This window comes from Cupressus sempervirens, chromosome 4 (assembly GCF_028749045.1).
Source record: "Cupressus sempervirens isolate cs-2001-9-10 chromosome 4, ASM2874904v1, whole genome shotgun sequence".
NCBI classification, from domain to species: Eukaryota; Viridiplantae; Streptophyta; class Pinopsida; order Cupressales; family Cupressaceae; genus Cupressus; species Cupressus sempervirens.
Window position 1 is genome coordinate 145354374 of NC_143121.1, and position 19370 is coordinate 145373743.

At 36.1% G+C, this 19370-nt stretch overlaps 1 pseudogene; it reads right to left on the minus strand.

Moving 5' to 3' along the window:
- LOC149560366 (putative disease resistance protein RGA3) overlaps positions 1-15911 on the minus strand; it is a 37150-nt pseudogene extending 21239 nt beyond the window's left edge.
- Between the last annotated feature and the right edge of the window lie 3459 nt (positions 15912-19370).

Consider the following 19370-nt stretch of genomic DNA (forward strand, 5'->3'; position numbering starts at 1 on the left):
ATGGGGTCTATGGACATTGAGGGCAAGAATAAGATGCCCAAAGGGGATGTCAAATTGAACCTAGAAGATAACACTAGGAATGTTAATTTGAACCCAAGGGTGGACAATCTAAGATAGAGCTTTGATACAAAAGATCATGGGAATGTGACTAGTGTGTTCGACAATCCAAGATTGATGAGGAAGGACATTGATTTGATTAAGGGTCAAATGTAGGATATCTAGAGGGAGTTCGAGCATCTTAGTAAAATCAATAAGGGAGAGAGAAATTTGGGCCAACACTTGGATAGACTTATTGATCTTATTTGTAATGCTAAAAATGTTACAAGTATGATGAAAAGAGTACCACCCCTAGAGGAGATAGTCATAAATATAGACAATGTGGTGAGAGATGTGCAAAATAGGGTGGATAAGTTGGACAATAGGGGCATGAGAATTGAGAACACTTTGAAAAATATTTTTGAACAAGGTTGCTAGATTGTAAAGGCCATTGTTGAAAATTTAAGATCCTTTTGGAGAAGTTGGAATAGGAGAGAAAGGACCATGGAAATAAGGAGATGAGAGATGATCAAGGACCTAGTAAATGGACTAGGGAAACTTCAAAGAAACCTGAGGCTATGGATGATAAAGAGCTTGATGAGCTAAGGGCTTCTAAATTAAACATTCTAGCTGATTAGATAGTGGACTTGTTGAAGACTTTCTAGCTGTTCTTCTACTATCTTTCTTTGGTGGTTTTACTATGTCGGTTGTTTCACCTTTTTTTGGGGGTTCTTTGTTTCAAGTTGCTTTTATTCTAGTTGTTGATGCATTGTTTTAAGAGGTTTTGGGTCCTATCAAGACCTATTTTTACTTAATCAAAACATGTCTTCAGTATGAAGAAGATAGATCATTAAGATTAAATTATGACATTCATACTTAGAAAATTGAAGTATCATACATGAAAGATAGAGTTTTGGTTGGTGAACTTCATATAAGCTATATTGGAATCTGTAAACTTAAGGGAAGGTAGTAAAAACTATTATGATGATGTATGCTAGAGTGCTAGTCAGTACAAATTGTACATACAAAGTTATGAGTAGATTACTAGTTACGATAGTAGACAAGCAAAACAATGCATAACAGAGAAATGGGTATTTTGGGTTAAGGAATTATTTTATTTATGAAATAATTACTTGACTAATTGGGGAAAAAATCCTATTTGTTAACCCTAAGTCAACAAGTTATAATAATGTATTTTGTAAAGTGTGTAAAAGCATGAAGGCCGATTGGGTAATAATATTATAACTGAAAAGGTATAACATAAAGTTTGGAAATGCAAAGTTAAAGTATTGAATGATGTGATATATATGTGATATGTGATATGAAAATTTTGATGTATGATTAGATGAATGTGAACTAAAGTTCTGTTGAGAAAGAAAAGGAAAATATTAGATACGGAAGATATCCACAATAATGTGGAAGAGGTTTTTGTATCTATCTTTTAGTATTAAGGAACTTCATTGGATATTGCATGTTTGGGAAGTGGGCTCATCTTGTATACATTTTGTATTTATATATAAAAACTCCTAATAGGGTTGAGGCTTCTAACAAGGCCTAAGTTCTCTAACAAGAACTGAGGCACTATATAGATGTAATAGACTCTTAACATGGTCAATATCTTTAACCAAATACTTTTGATTAATGGATAATTTTATGGGTATCATTCATACTGAGGTTTTCCCTTGGCCATGGTTTCCCTAGTTAACAAAATATGCTTTTATGAGTTCTATTATTACATTTTTGTGTTTATTGTTCAACATAATTAGTTTACTTTCATATGCAAGTTATAAGGTAATAATAATATCCAATTTTGGGCTAAAGTTTGTAGAATAGTGATTTACCCCCCTCTCAGTATTCCCTATTTCTAACAATTGGTATTAGAGCACAATTACTCAAAAGAGGCTTAACAACTTGAGTAAGATCCCTATGGATAACCACAAAGTCTCCCTTGCATCTTTTCATTTGGAACATGAAGCTCTTCAATGGTTCCGTTGGTACATCAAGGCTAATGTAGGCCCAACGTGGAGAGAATTGTGCACCCTCATTTTGGAGCGCTTTGGCCCTAGTTCCTTTGATGATTTCACAGGAGCACTCACTAAACTGTGTCAAACAGGCACTGTACGAGAATACCAGACAGAGTTTGAAAAATTAGCTAATTACACAGAGGGCTTGTCTGATGAATTCTTCCGTAGTTGTTTTGTCAGTGGTCTGAAGGATGCACTTCGCTCAGAAGTCAAAATGTTTTGACCTACTACAATGATGGAAGCCCTTGGGTTGGCTAAGTTAGCGGAAGACAAGATTAGTGCTCTACAACGCTCCAGATCTAATTTTGTTCCATTCAGAAATACAGGTTCTCACAACCCTCCAGTCATACCAGCTCCCAGAACTACTCCGATCAAGCACTTGTCTGAAACAGAGATGCGAGTCAGGCGAGACAAAGGGCTTTGTTATAATTGTGATGAGAAATGGTCTCGGGGCCATAGATGTGTTCAACAAAAGCTCTATCTCTTGGATGTGGATTCTCCACCGGAACTGGAAGAATATGTAGATGCTCAAGAAACAGTGGATGATGAGGTTGAGCCTCACCAGCCTGAACCTCCTTCACCAGAAGCTCCACCAGAGATATCTGTCCATGCTTTGGCAGGAGTCACTACTCCACAAACCATGCGGGTCCAGGGTTTCTTCAAGAAGATCCCTCTTACTATACTCATTGATTCTGGTAGCACTCATAACTTCATTGATCCACGAATAGCCAAACAGGCTGATTGCTTTATCCATCCCTGCTCTAGCTTTGAAGTCATGATTTCCAATGGGGGCACTTTACCTTGTAAAGGGAAATGTCGCAATGTGCGTCTCTCTATTGGAGATTATAACATGCGTTCTGACATGTTTGCCTTACCCTTAGGTGGCTGTGATGTGGTTTTGGGTGCCCAATGGTTACGCACTCTTGGCCCCATTCTCTGGGATTTTGCTGAACTTTGGATGCAATTTTCAGCCGAGGGGCACCAACACACTTTGAAAGGCTTACAACCAGGGTCTCTCAGCATCATCAGTTCACACCGTATGGAAAAACTTCTTAAGAAGAATTCACATGGTGTCATCGCTCAGCTCCATTCCATTCAGATGCAGCCATTAGCAGTCTCTAGCACTCCTGCCGATCTCCAACACATTTTGGACAAGTATTCTGGTATATTTGCTGAACCTGTGGGATTACCTCCTTCTCGTCCAGAGGACCACCGTATTCAGCTCCTTCCTGGCAGTGTTCCGCCCAACATCAGGCCCTACCGCTACCCATTTCATCAGAAGACTGAAATCGAGATACTTGTCCGTGACTTACTGAAGCAAGGTATTATTCGCCCTAGTACCAGTTCCTTTTCTTCTCCAGTTCTGCTTGTTCGCAAAAAAGATGGGTCATGGCGACTCTGCATTGATTTTCGAGCACTTAATCATCTCACTATAAAGGACAAGTTTCCCATTCCAGTTGTTGATGAACTTCTTGATGAACTTCATGGGGCTCATTTTTTCTCCAAGTTAGATCTTCGTTCTGGGTATCATCAAATTCGGGTTAATGAGGAGGATATACCTAAAACTGCCTTCCGCACACATGATGGTCACTATGAATTTTTAGTCATGCCCTTTGGCCTCACGAATGCTCCTTCAACATTTCAGGCAGTGATGAATAACATATTTCGACCATACCTCCGGAAATTCATTCTGGTCTTCTTTGATGATATCCTCATATATAGCAAAACTTGGGCTGAGCATCTCCATCATCTGGAGCTTGTCTTGCAACTTCTCTCTGATCATCAACTCTGTGCAAAACTATCTAAATGTGTGTTTGGCTAGGAGGAAGTGGAGTATCTCGGGCATATTGTTGCACACCATGGAGTGCGGGTGGATCCTACAAAAATAGATGCCATGAAAACTTGGCCGCATCCTAAAACTCTCAAGAGCCTTCGGGGTTTTTTGGGGTTGACTGGCTACTACCGCAAGTTTGTCAAAGATTACGGAAAAATTGCAGCACCATTGACAGCTCTGTTAAAAAAGGATGCCTTCTCTTGGACCCCTGTTGCTGAGACTGCATTTGAACAACTGAAACAGGCTATGTGCAGTACACCTGTTCTCGCGATGCCAGATTTTTCCAAACCCTTCACTATTGAGAGTGATGCTTGCGGCAATGGATTGGGTGCTGTTCTCCTGCAAGATGACCATCCTATTGCGTTCACTAGCAAAGCCCTCTCTGGTAAGAATCTAGCCCTCTCTACTTATGAAAAAGAAATGATGGCTATTTTGCATGCTGTACAGAAGTGGCGGCCATACCTCTTAGGGAGTCATTTTTGCATCAGAACCGATCACCAAAGTCTGAAATACTTCCTGGAACAACGGGTATTCTCTCCTACACAACAGAAATGGGTCAGCAAACTCATGGGGTATGATTATGAGATCACCTACAAGAAGGGTAAGGAGAATATTGTGGCAGATGCTCTTTCTCGCACATTTGATAATCAAGCTTCCCTTTCCGCTATTTCTATGCCCATTCCCAATTGGTTAGCGTCTGTTCAGCAGGGCTATGACAGTGACTCTTCTTTATCTCAAATCATTCACCAGCTAGCCAATAATCCTTTTGCTATACCACATTACTCTTGGGATGGTGCTTCTCTTCGATACAAGGGTCGGCTAGTGCTTCCTCAGAACCCATCTCTACATCAGGCTATTTTTTATGAACTCCATGCTTCTCCTTCAGCAGGGCACTCAGGCTTCCTCAAAACTTATGAGCGAGCAAGGAGAAACTTCTTTTGGAAAGGGATGAAACAGACGATTCAACAGATGGTGGCTGAATGTGATACTTGCCAACGCCACAAGGGTGAAACGACCCTCCTTCCTGGCTTGCTCGAACCATTGCCCATCCCTACACGGATTTGGACTGATATTTCTATGGATTTCATTGAAGGGCTTCCTAAATCCGGTGGCAAGACAGTGATCTTGGTTGTGGTTGATCGTCTCTCGAAATATAGTCATTTTTGTGCCCTCAGCCACCCCTATACTGCCTCCTCTGTTGCACAAATCTTCATGGACCAGATATTTCGTCTTCATGGACTCCCTTCTTCCATTGTCTCTGATCGTGATGCAACTTTTACCAGTCATTTTTGGACTGAACTGTTTCAGAAAACTGGCACCAAACTGAAGATGAGTTTGGGCTATCACCCACAAACTGATGGTCAAACTGAAATTGTCAATAAATGCTTGGAAACTTATCTTCGTTGCTTCACTTCCGAACAGCAACATCAGTGGGGCAAGTGGCTCCCTTTAGCTGAATGGTGGTACAATACCTCTTACCACACTGCCTCTAAAATGACTCCATATGAAGCAGTCTATGGTCAGGCACCTCCAGTGCTCCTTCCCTACACTCCCAACAGCTCACCAGTCCAGGCAGTTGACATAGTTCTTCGCAGCAGGGATCAGATTCTTCGTACCTTACAGGATAATCTTCACATGGCCCATAATCGAATGAAACAGCAAGCAGATCAACACCGTTCTGAGTGCTCATTTCAAGTTGGGGATATGGTTTTTCTTCGTCTACAGCCATACAAACAATCCTCCCTAAAGCTGAAAGGGCGTCATAAGCTGGCCCCAAAATTTTATGGGCCTTATAAGGTTCTGCAGAAGATTGGTTCAGTTGCTTATAAACTGGAACTTCCTCCTTCTTCCCGCATTCATCCAGTCTTTCATGTTTCTTGTCTAAAGAAAGTTCTGGGTACCACTGTCAGAGCACAAACTACTCTCCCTGAAATGGATACGGAAGGATCCATTATCCTGGAGCCGGTGGCAATCATTGACCAGCGCACTCGCCAGCTTCGCTCTCGCTCCATCTCTGAGGTCTTGATTCAGTGGCATGGCATGCAACCAGAGGATGCTACCTGGGAACCCCTTCTTCAGATTCAACAACAATTTCCACACCTTAAGCTTTGAGGACAAAGCTTTTTTCTAAGGGAGAGGGGATGTTAGGAACCTGTGTGTTCCTTCTGTTTATTTTGTTAGAGTAGTGTTGTTGGACGCATATGCTTTGTAAGTCGTCCCGTGAGTATATTTTATTATCCCACATGCATAGGTAGTATTACTTTTCTAGATCGTACCCAGTATATAAGAATAGGTTGAGGCCCTTGATGGGCACGGACGAATTTATTGTATTGAGCTTGCTCAAAGGAGGTTACCCCCTCGAAGTGGCCTGCGATCAGTAGATTCATTCTGAGTTCTGCTATCACTTTGTATTCTGTTATTTCGAGCATTCGCACGATATTGCTATAAGGAGGTTCTTCACAAACAATTATAGAAGAAACTAGAAGAAGATTTTGAGCAGATTGATATTCTTACTAAAGAAAGAGATAATCAGAAAGAAATATATGAAAATGCAAAAGACTACATTGGGAAGTTGAAAGACAGGATTGACCATATTAAGTCCAAGAAGAGCCTAAAGATCAAATCAAGGATAGTGATGAAGATTTGAGATTGAAGAAAGAACATGAGACCCTGAAGCATGATCTAAAGATTACTAATCTAAAATTGAGCTTAAAGGAAGATGATAGTAAAATTGAGTCAGATCTAAAATTTGAGAATACAAATTTAAGATCCAACCTTACCAAAGTGATATTTGAGCTTGAATCCACTAAGTTGTATTATGCAAAACTTGAGAAGTATAATGCTATTGTGAAAGGAGAGAATAAGAAAAAATTAGAGGAGTTATATTTCATTAGTGAGAAAATTGATGAGCAAATATATTTTTAGAGACCTTCTTATGATAAGATTGGTCTTGGATATTTTATTGGAGAAAAATAAGCTAAGAGATCTGAATCTAGAAAGGAACTTAGTCCCAAAATTCATCAGCCTATGTAAGCAAAAGAATACCTAAACAAGGTTGAGTCAGATCAATTTGATAATGCACCAAGGAGATTGAAAAAGTTAATCAATCAAAAAAAATTGTTGAACCTAAGAAATCTTAGAAAATTGAGTCACCTAAAGAAGTGAGATATGAATTCAAAGGTAGATGTTATGCATGTAGTAAAATTGGTCATATAAAAAGGGAATCCACAGGTAAGCCATTTAAACATGTTACTGATTCTTATTGTAAGAAACCTAAGTTTGATAATAGTAATAGAAATAGTAGAATGTTTAGAAGTACTAACCCTATAGGAAGAAGACTTGAAGAAGGAAACAATTGAGCAAGTAACAACATTATGTGTTACAAGTGTAACAACTTTGGACACATAGCTAGAAATTGCAGAGCACCTGTAAACCATCTTGAACATAGATTTGGAAACAATGCACTAGTATGCCAATTGTGTAACAAATTTGGGTATATAGAAAGATTATATAGAATGGATATGAGGAACATTAACATGAATCCTAACTTCAGAAGAAATATGAAGATGAATGTCAAAAGAACAGATAAAAACAATGATAGTAAAAAAGAAAGCTTAAAAGAACATGTGGAGGAATTAAAAGAAGTATGTATCAAAGAAAAAGATCCATCTAGTTCACATGTATTAATTAAAGAACAATCATTTGAAGCACCTAAAGGAAGATTGAAGTTAGAAATTATATTTGATTCATCCTATTTAAATTAAGTACTTTTTCTATAGAGATCATGTATTAGAAAAGTATAAATGATGACATAGAGAAAGTTAAGGTTTACGATGTTAGAATGAGGTATAACATGACATGTTGAAGCCATGGTTTAGAGTACAGATGATTTGGAAGTCATATATAGTGCATAAAAAGAAATGTAGTTACTTGGTAATTAGAAACTACTTTTTGGTGATTGTGTACTTATGCAATTAATGCTGAAATGAATTGGAGGTTGTTTAAGGTTTGAAATTGATTGATTGAGTACCATTCGAATGTGTAAGAGTTAGAGAAGTTATTTGGATCAAGTTTAAGGTAAGATTAAAAGAGTTTTCATGTGTGAACAAATAGAAGCCCTAGTTATGCAGAAATCAGGAGCATTTTCTCAAATGCCACAGAATGTGTTACATGTATAAGACATAAGACCTTATATTCATTGAAAATTTGAGAGCATTAGAGATAGTGAAATCCACAAGGATTATGACCTAGTATATGTAGTGACCTAAGTCTTAAACAAGGGTTTGAACATTTGAGTGGTTTAAACATTGTGAAGAATATGTTCTACATAGACTTTGATAGTCATGAGTAGAGTAGGATAATTATGAACAGAATTCATGAAGGAATGTTTTGGGTAGGAGATATCCCTATAATAATTTATAAAAGGATGATCCATAAGCTTACTAGAGTATGTAATGAAGGTTGTAACTTGATTAATGAGAAAAAAGTGAAGAAGCTAGTAGAGACAAACCTAAAGACCAAATCTAATGGTAGAAACATGAGGATTGATGTGATAAATGAAAATAATGTCAGAGTAATTAGTAAAATCATTGGATACAAAATGAATCATAGTTCTAGAGTGAACTCTATGCCTACTGGATTCATCCATAAAACCTATCTAATGATAGCCAAGAAGGAGAAGGTAAATATGCATGAAACCATGTAGCAACGGTTATTGGACAACATTGAGAATTTAAAGAAGAAAAAGAATGTAATGTTTAGATTCAAATCCTTATTCACACATGTATTTTTCCAAGTAGTGAGAAGCTTTCTTGGTATGCCAGACAAAGAATGGGATAGTGATAAATGTACAATGAGCATAATAACTCATTACTATAGGAAAGAGTCTGAGGAAATAATGGCAGATGATATAACCTAAATGATGAAAAGATTTTAGTCTATGATGAAAAAAAGATTCAGAATTCTATCTTCCTTAGTTGAGAAATATAAGAATGACATTTATTTTATGGTAGAAACTAATGTCACATGTATGGAAGTAGTGGAACCAATAGTAAAATTCATTGATCATATGGGTTATGAGATGAGTGAAGAATTAATTGAAGGTTATGCAAAGATAATTTTGGAATTAGACAAAGATATGGAATGTCCTAGATGGGGGAAATATGAAGAAAAAGTCAAGGAAGTTCATAATGAACTTCATGGTAAAGAGACAAAGAAGAAGATTAAAAAGAAAAATTGATACAATATTAAGAGAATCAAGAATGATAAGAGAAGAGTACAAAGAAGCAATGAAAATAGCCTTGGACATGAAGGCTAATGGTCAAACAAAGGTTCTAATGGCTAAATCATTAGCAATTGAAGGAGTGACAATAGTAGATCCGTTAGTGAGTGTACCTTATATCGTAGTGTCACAAGTCCAACCTACTGTTTTATGACCAATTTAGAAGGATAGAAGTGAAGAGTAGGTTAGCATAAATAGAGTAAAAATAGTATCCCTCCCAACACTAGAAGGTTAGCTAGATTGAAAAAATTTAAGAAAGAACAAGCTGACTCACCATCTAAGAAGATGAATGAGAAGATGTCTAGTGGTCATTGTAAGAGAAGAAAAAACTTACAGGTAATTGAGTTAGATGAATCTGATGAAGAAGAGTCAGAGGAAATAGAGGATAAGCTCATTAAGAAAGTTGAAGTAGAAGCAAGGATCAATTTGGGTAAGAAGCCTTGGAAACCCAAAGTGGAAATTATGAATGTGCAAATTATTGAAAACAATAATTTTGTATAGTTGAATAAGTATATGATTTGTATAGCAATGTGGATAGATTGAAAAGAGAGAATGTTGTATTTAGGCATATGATTCTAGAAAATAAAAGGTTTGAGGACATACAAAAGGATATTCCACAAAACTTGTATAATAGACTAATTAATAGAAGAAGAAGAGTAGTAGATGAAGATAAAAGAATTAGAGAAAATCTAATCTAGAAAATTCTATGAAGTTGACAAAAAAGATGACATAGATAAAATAATTAAGGGGATTGAACCTTTGTTGAGAAATAAAAGGACATAAATTTTGTTGATGGATGGAAATTATAAAGAGGTAAATAAAGAGACTAAATTAGCAATTGTGAAACTCATGACCTCTACATCCAACATCTCAAAGTCAAGAAAAGTTTTAGGGGAGCAATCCCTATTGAAAAAGAAAAGGAAGCACCAACAAAGTCTGTAACAACAACTACATCAGAGGCAGAGAAAGAAAAAGACACTTTAATGAAAGTGTCAACTTTATAAGTCTCCATTGGTATTGATACCATGCAAGTGGATAGTACAATGATCACTTTAGAAACTAGATATGATCCATTCAAAGACCATGATAGTAATGTTGCAATTTGGTGAGCTACATCAGCTCTAAGAAAGAAGAAGAAGAATAAGAAGAAAATAAAAAGAAAATGGAAGAAGAAAAAAAGATGAAGGAAGAAGAAAAGAAAAAATTAAAAGTTGAAGAGGAAAAGAGAAAAGAAGAGGAAAATAAGAAGAAAGAAGAAGAAGAGAAAAGGAGAAAAGAAGCAGAAGATAAGAAGAGAAAGAACGAGGAAGAAAAGTTAGAAGCATAAAAGAAAAATAAATTTGAAGAGGACGAGTTGAAGAAAAAAAAATTTGAAGAGGATGAGTTGAAGAAAAAGAAAGAAGAAGATGAAGAGAAAGGGAAATAGGAAGAAGAAAAGAAAAAAGCCAGAGGAAGAAGAAAAGAAGAGGAAAGAAGAAAAGGAAATGAATGGACCCAAGAATGTAGCCAAGAGGAATTGGTAGATAGTAATGCAAGAGTCCTCATTCTTACCTCAACTCAAGCATACAAAAATTGAGTTTGACAAAGTAGAATTCCAGCATGAAGAAGATATCTTGTTGAAGACTCCTAAGAAAGGTAAGACACCTTTAGAATTAGCCTTGGAGAACTTATCTAGAGATAATGATGATTAGCTAGGCATGCTATCATCCTTAAGAAAGTTATTCAAGAAAAATAAGAAAGTAAAGAGCTTGGAAAGAACTTTGAGAGAAGTAATAGATAATATACAAGAAGTTGTATATGTTAGGATAATAGATACTAATCCCCAAAAGAGAACACTAGTTGAGTTTATAAGTGCTTTTGACACTGAAATTCATCAGTTAGATGAGATAGCAACTAGTCAAGTACAGATCAAGCACGATGCATAGTTGTCTGACAACATATGCAAAAATGTGAGGAATGACCTACAATCACTTGATGCTTGCATCATTGAGCTGAGAATATGTTTAGAAGAAGGAAGAAAATTGTATGGACAATGCACCTTATCATACAATTACATAAAGGATATGAATGATGAATTCAATGCTAAACTAAATGAGCTACAAGTTTTGGCATCTAGATTTCCAAAATCTGACACAAACATTGAAGATATAGAGATAGAGATTGCATAGGTACATGATGATATTAGAATCATTAAGTTGAGAAAAGAGAGAGTGATTAAGAGGCTTTCTTTGCTAAGAGAACATCTAATACTGAAGATCAATAATGTGCAAAAACATCTTGAGGAATGTCTTGCAGCCAAGACATCTTATGAGAAATTTATATATACAAATTTGAATGCAGTTGAGGTGGCATGCTATGGCCTATGTGTGTTGCTCAATATATCAGAGATAGTAAGGGGCACCTGGCACAAAGAATTTGACATCTTGAAGAAAAGCTTTACAGATTTCATATCTAGAATATTTGCAAGTTTGACATGAATCAAAGTTAATACAATTTTCACTTGTAAATAAGTTTTGGAACCTTTTTCATTGATTTTAAAGGGGAAGAAAGGAAAGGAAAATTGTATAGAAGTTGTATAGATATATGATGTAGATGGGAAAAAGAGATAAAAAATGTATGGTTATGAATGGAAGGAAGATTAGTCAAAGGGGGAGTTATATAATGTAATTTGGAGATATAAGGAAAGATGATTAAATGTAATGATCCACAAGTTTTGAATTTTTGAAAAGTTTGAAAGGCCAAATTTTGTAAAGTTTTGATGTTGTATGTTTTTGGGACTTAGCTAGTTTTCCCACATGTTGTCAACAATGCCAAAGGGGGAGATTTTTGGAAATTTTGCAAGGTATAAATTGGATGTCATCATTTATGGCAACATATCTTCAGTATAAAGAAGGTAGATCTTGAAGATTAAGTTATGACATTCATACTTAGAAAATTATCTAAGTATCATATAAGACATATAGAGTTTTGGTTGAAAAACTTCACATAAGATATATTGGCATATGCACACTTATGAAAAGGTAGTAAAGACTACTATGATGATGTATACCAAAGCGTGACTTAGTACATGCTGTATGATCATAGTTATGAGTGGATTACTAGTTATGATAGTATACAGGAAGAACAAAGCATGATAGAGAAATGAGTATTTTGGCTTAAGGAATTATTTTGTTTATTAAATAATTAATTAAATAATTGGGGATGACATCTCATATGTTAACCCTAAGTCAACTAGTTATAATAATGTATTTTGTAAAGTATGTAAAAGCACGAAGGCCGATTGCATAATAATATTATAATAAAAAAGGTATAAAAGAAAGTTTGGAAATGTGAAGTTAACATGTTGAATGACGTGATGTATATGTGATATGTGATATGAGAATTCTAATGCATGATTAGAGGAATGAAAAATGTGTTAGAGTGGGGTTGCCTTTGCACCAAAAGACCAATCTGTTAATGCCCAATAAAACCACTCAACTTATAGTACATAGCAGGTGGATAAGTCCTTGTCATGAATCTCAAGGGGAGGGCTTTGAATAAATTTCTAATAGTATCCCCCTTAGCATTACTTGAGGGTGTGAGGATTTGAACCTGTGACCAAGCTTTGATACCACTTGCTAGAATGGGGTTACTGCTGCACCAAAAGACTGATTTGTTAATGCCCGATACAACCACTCAACTTATAGTACATAGGAGGCAGTTAAGTCCTTTTCATGAATCCCGAGGGGAGCGCTAAACAAATTTCTAAAAAAATGAAGTTCTATTAAGAAACAAAAGGAAAATATCAGATATTGAAGATATCAGTATCAATGTGAAAGATGTTTTTGTATCTATCTCTTTGTATTAAGGAACTTCATTATATATTGCATAATTGGGTAGTAGGCTCATCTTGCATACATCTTGGATTTATATATAACAACTTCTAATAGGGTTGAGGCTTCTAACAAGACCTAAGTTCTCTAACAATGACCAAGAAACTATATAGATTTAATAGACTCCTAATAGGGTCAATATCTTTAACTAGATACTTTTGATTAGTGGATCATTTTGTGGGTACCCTTTCCACTAGGTTTTTCCCTTGGCCTGGGTTTCCCTAGTTAACAAAATATGGTGTTATGAGTTCTCTTATTGTATGATTATGTTAATTATTTAGCATAATTAGTTTACTTGCATACACAAGTTATAAGGTAATTAATAATATCCATTTTGGGCTAAAGTTTGTAGAATATTGATTCACCCACCCTCTTAGTATTCCCTATTTCTAATACATCTTCTCTTTCTAGCTATCATGGTTAACTCCATCAAACTTTAGAATTTCTTTTCTAAAATGACCCACCATTGATCTCCTTAAGCTATTAAGATTTTCCTTCAAGGTCCTAAAGCTCTGATACCAATTGTTAGAAAGTAAAGTCCACCAAGATAATGGGAGGGCGGGGGGGGGGGGGGGGGGTGTGGTTATTTAGTTATTTGATCAATATAACTTTTATCAACATTATTAAACCTTAAACATGTGAGCAATATAATTAGCAACCATAAGAGGATACACATACACAATTACACTAGATATGTTAACTAGGGAGTTCCTTGAGCAGAGGGAAACCCCCGATGAGGATGGTACCCACAAAATGATGTACTAATATAAATGTTCTGTGTAAGAGGATGTACTCTATTAGGAGCCAATGAAATACATTCGGTACAGTCAGTACCTATGAGGAGATTCCAACCCTGTTAAGAGTTGTAGAGGGTAGATGGACCCACTATCCAAATAGCTTCAAGGAAATTAAAGAGCACCAAACTCACTGTCCAATTGGCCTCTATATTATTCCTTTCAAAATAATATAAATAAAATTGATATCCTCAACTCAAAATCTTTCTTTGTCTTGTTACTATGCCAATACCATATCAAATATTTCTCAAATCTGAAAATTAGATCTTTAAATTTGTATCACATTGATCCCTTTGATTGCTCATTCATATTTATTAACTTTGCATATCCAATACAAGTTCTCTTACACTTTCATATATTACACACTTCACCACAAGGAAAATAACCTTCTTGTACCATGTCCTTAAAATAATTGACCAAGTCATCCTTGAGGCTTTCTCAATTAATTGTAATAGGACCTCATTAAGATATTATAATTCATTACATTTTTTCACATTTACAAAAAAATGACGGCTCACAGTAATTACAAATTTTCACATGTGCAACCTTAGCTCATGCACTTGCTGACATCATCATCAAACTATCTACTACCACTGTCTAACTTCACTCATCATGATTCTATCCATGTTAAGAGATAAAATCCAATCACCATAAACTGCTTCTTAGGTACTCTATCTTCATACTATCTTCTATAAGTTACAAATAACTTTCACATGTATTTGACTCTTTGCACACATACTTGTCCATGTAATTAGGACATACTATAGAACATATCCTCAACTACACTTGATTTCATCATCAATACACAGTTTGCATGACCTCATTCTCTATCTACTACTTTGCTAGTCTTTACAAAAACAATACTATGTTGAAATTAATGAAAAACATAGTTATGACTACAACATATCAATCGTGCTAACAATCTCCCCAAATGTTCTATCAAATCTTAGTATACTCCCCCAAAGGGATGCCATCAACATTCATGCCAACATCAACTTATGTCTCTTCTTGGTAGATAGAGTCAACTTGGACCCCAGATAACTCTGCACCTTATTTTTTCCCCAACATGTCTTCCACTTCCTTTTTCTTATCCTTCCCTAAAACTTACCTTAGTTATCTTGAGGATTCTCATATCCCTCATCTAGCTTCTCCTATACTTCTTCCTAAGGCTATTGATGGTGGTATTGATATTGAGACTCTAGCCTTCAAGTCTAAACAATTGTGCATCTAACATGATAGACTTAATGTTCTTACCAAGTGGATCCTCTTTTAGCTTCAAATAGTGAGAAAAAAGATTAATAAATTTTAGGCACTTGTTAAAGCTAAGCACAAGGAAGATGACTATACCAAAGGGAAGAGGAATGAGGTTTGTTGAAAGTGGAATTTTTTAATTGGAGAAACTGCATAATTAGGAGACATTTTTGATTAAGGAAAATAGGTTTTGAAGGGTGCCTAAAACCCTATACATCGCTATAGATATCCAATGATCATAGAAACAAAACTATGGCTAACCAAAGAGGAACAGGTCTCGCCCTAAAAGGGTAAGATCGAGGTGATAGAGAAACCTATCACCAGTCGAAACCAAGAAAGGAAGAAACGATCTGAAAGGACATACTTCCAAAAAGGCTAGGCACAACAAGGGAGCTCAAGATACTCCCTTTGATTTAGAGTCTCCCTTTCTAGACCAAAGATACATATCAAAAGGTAGAATAGAGGGCTTAGTCTTTTTTCTTTTAACCTCGATCCAACCATCCTCCACCCTAGCCGCTGCACCAATCCAATCCCCAGAAGAAATAGAAGAGTGGAAGCCAAGGGGAGCAAGACTAGCAAAAAACTACCTAGGAGAGGAGGGCTGGTCTCCCATTGGAGCAACAACCGAGACAGGGCAGGGCCAAGAGAGGGGCTAGAGGCCAGACTTGAAAACCTGCCAACCTCAGCAACCACTGGCATCAAATCAACAGAAGGCCTGACATCCATTGCCATCTCAAGCTCTAGGATGTCAACAACATGGGGATCATCCTCAGCCTCTAAGGAAACAACTGAAGACACGTCTAAGGGCTTAAGCACCATGTAGTTTTTAGGGGAGACCCCAGCCCACCAGGAGGGTGGACACCTTGGATTAGACTCTTGAACAACACAAGAAGCAACAATGTGTCTAGTCATATGACATTTTCTGCAGCAAAAGGGGATGCCTTCATAATCCAACATTTGAGTCTAGGAGCCCTGCAGATAGGCCAAACAAATCTTTTTTGGAAGGGCCTTCAAGATGTCCATCTCAACAAGAATTCAAGCACATGTTGAATGGAGAACATCAGAAGTGGCTGAGTGGAAATATAAAAATTCATTGAGAGATTCCTTGATAGTTTCCAAAACATAGTCTATCCAGAGATGCATTGGGAGGTTTGGAAGTCGGATGTAGATAGGAACCTTGTTAAAGGATTTAGAGAGCAGATCAAAATTCATATGCCACGGTTTGGCCATAAGTAGATATCTGTCTTTCCATGAAAAATAGTTATGACACAAGATGGACTTCTGATCCTTAGCACTTGCAAACTTAACAATGAAGAAACCTCTGGAATTAGGAAAAATCTAAACACTATGGTCTAAAATAGTTTCCCAGTGCTTGGAGATTCAAGCATGGAGATCAGCAAGAGAGGGCCAAAAACCCCAGAAACAAAAAATGGTAGCAGGGGAAGAGAACTCTTTTGCTGTATTAAGAATATCTGTAGCGGTATCAATGTCTAAAAGGACCATGACGGGTTTAGAAACACATACAAGAACAACCTTATGAGGGAGAGAAGGTCCAAAACCAACGCGAGCATCACCATGAAGACCCCCTTCAAAGGTTGCCACATCGGCATAGGATGTAGTCCTACCCCCTGAAAGAGCAGGAGAAGCCATCCCAGAGCCATCACCACTCGAACGAGCCGCTAAGGGAGAGTTGACAGGAGGCCCTAAACCAACCCCTGAGACAAACCCATCCAAAAAAATAGGCACAGTAGTGTGAGTAGATACAATGGTAGCCAAGGAGGATGGGGAGGAGGTGGAAGGCCCTAGAACAGGGGCCAGGATAGGCCCATGAGCTGCAAGTCTAGATGCAGGAGAAACTGTGGGCAGAAGCAAGGAATGTGTGAGCAGGAGCGACATTTCAAAAAAAGCTATGCCAATCATGTTATCATGAATTGATTCCATAATTAGGAGATGTTACAGGAACATATTTTTGAGATTTGTGCTCTTATGAATTCAAAGGAAGAGAAGAATGAGATCCTCATTCATCTAGCATCTAGAAGGAGTCCTAGGTTTTGCTAGGTGATCAAATCAAGGATTTGGATACTCAGTAGAGAACTATCCATGATAGAGTAGAAATGCCTTTAACATGATTTAAGTTGAGATAGAGGAAAGGAAACCAAAAAAGAATAGAAGGGAGGACAATTTGGTAAAAAGGAGGGTCTCTAATAAAGAGGTTGGTCCTAGGGATACCTCTTCATCTAGGACTTCTAAGAAACCCTCCTTCCTCGAGAAGATCAAAGAATTAAGTAGGTAGTGGTTTTATGTTGTAGAGTGGTTAATGTGTTGGGGGTCGGTGTTGGCATAGGGATACTAGATTTGGTTTGCACTGGTTACTGATTTTTGTTGTTGCTTCATTTCTACTGGTCTAGTAATTTAGTTGTTTGGTTTTGATCTATTTTGTAGGGTCTTACTTCTTGTGAACCCCTATCTTTCTATTTTCTCAACTTGGTGTTTTTTTGTGTGTAAGGGTTAAGGTCCTATCCCACTCTATCTAATCACAACACAAGTTTGATCATATATTTTTGATTCTTTATTTTAAAGTAAATTTATATTAATTTAGATTAAAATTTAATTGTACTCAATTTATCATTAAACATGTTACTTTACATTGTTGTCTATCCTTGGAAGAGATGTCTTCCAACATATATCTCATATTTTGAACCCAACCAATAACGTGCACTTTAATTTAATCAAATTATCTTTGACTAATATCCTAGAGAGGAATAAAGGTTTTCAAAAACATCTCTCTCATTTTTCGGTCAATATTAAAGGCATGCTCTTCTAGAGTCTTATTTGAATAATATCATTGTTTATTGACTTTTTAATGTTATCAATTTTATTTTTGATCTTAATTTTTTATTTGCAATTTTGTTATCTGATAGTTATTTCTATTAAATGAACTATTATTCTTAATCACTTTGTATAAGAATAAGACCATAGTTCTTTACCCAACTTTAATATATATAAGATTGAAACTTTTTTTATTATAAATTATTAAATAAAAAATAAATCATATTAAATATAAAATATACACATAGACTAGGCAAGAGCCTACAACATAACGGTAAATTGCGAGCCTCTTATATGAGAGGTCTTGGGTTCAAATCTACTCAATTTAAATAAATAAACAATAATAATTAATGAAAATACATAATAATCAATCTTGGCTTCAACCTCTTACCAATAAAAATAAAAAATAAAATAAAAAAACACATAGACTTAAGATAATTATTAATATATTAATAATAAGAATAAGAATAAAATTATTACATTACATTTTATCATAATTTGTACATTTCTTTTGTCTATCTTCCACACTTCTATTCTATTTTTCACACATGAAAAAATATACCAAAAAAAATATAATTTTTATATTACACAACTTACAAACATTAACACTAATAATGATAATGTTATTAAATTCAATAGATGCAATACCTTCAAACCTATTCCTAGTAATGAAGTTTTTAATCTCCTCATTAACAAGTTCATAGTTGACAACATGAATGGCGAGCTCAGATAGGTCGGTGGAAGAGTGAGATCTAGTTGTAGGTTTGAATTTGAATATCCTAGGTGAGAAAAGTGAAGATTTAAAGAGGTTGGAAGGAGGGGTGGAATGACAAGAGTTTCATACCCTTCTATTTGCTTTATCCCTAATAGTTTCACGTTCTTGGAATATCTAGGGGATTCTTCTAATGGCATCTTGAAAGATAGGTGACAAGGGTCTCTATTTGGTTCTTCTAATGTTGCACTCCCCCTTTCCTCAAGTTTTGTCTTTGGGTCAAGGAATGTGAGCTAGAGGTGTCTATGAACATGGGGTCAGAGGCTCATGTTAGAGGGACCTTCAAGTGGGATTAAAAAGAATAGGGCAAGCTGGTTGGAGCCAAATTGATCAATAAGTCTTTTCTTCTGGTAGTACCTATTAAAGTAGGATGCATAAATTGGGTGTTCTCTATTTTCATCCTTGAACACTTATGAGTATCTTTGATATCAACTTTGTATGCTACACTTACTAGTAAGTTTCTTGGTTCCTGCCCTAATATTGAAGATGTTCAATATTATGTAAAAAGAAATGGTATCTAAAAGGTCAAATTGAGATTGTTGCCCTCCATAAGGGTTTATTGTCATTCAAATTCTCCAAAAAAGAGGATTGTAACCATATCCTTTTTGGGGGACCTTGGATGATTGGTTAAATGACTCTCTCTTTCCATAAATAGGCACCAAGATGGAACTTTGAGT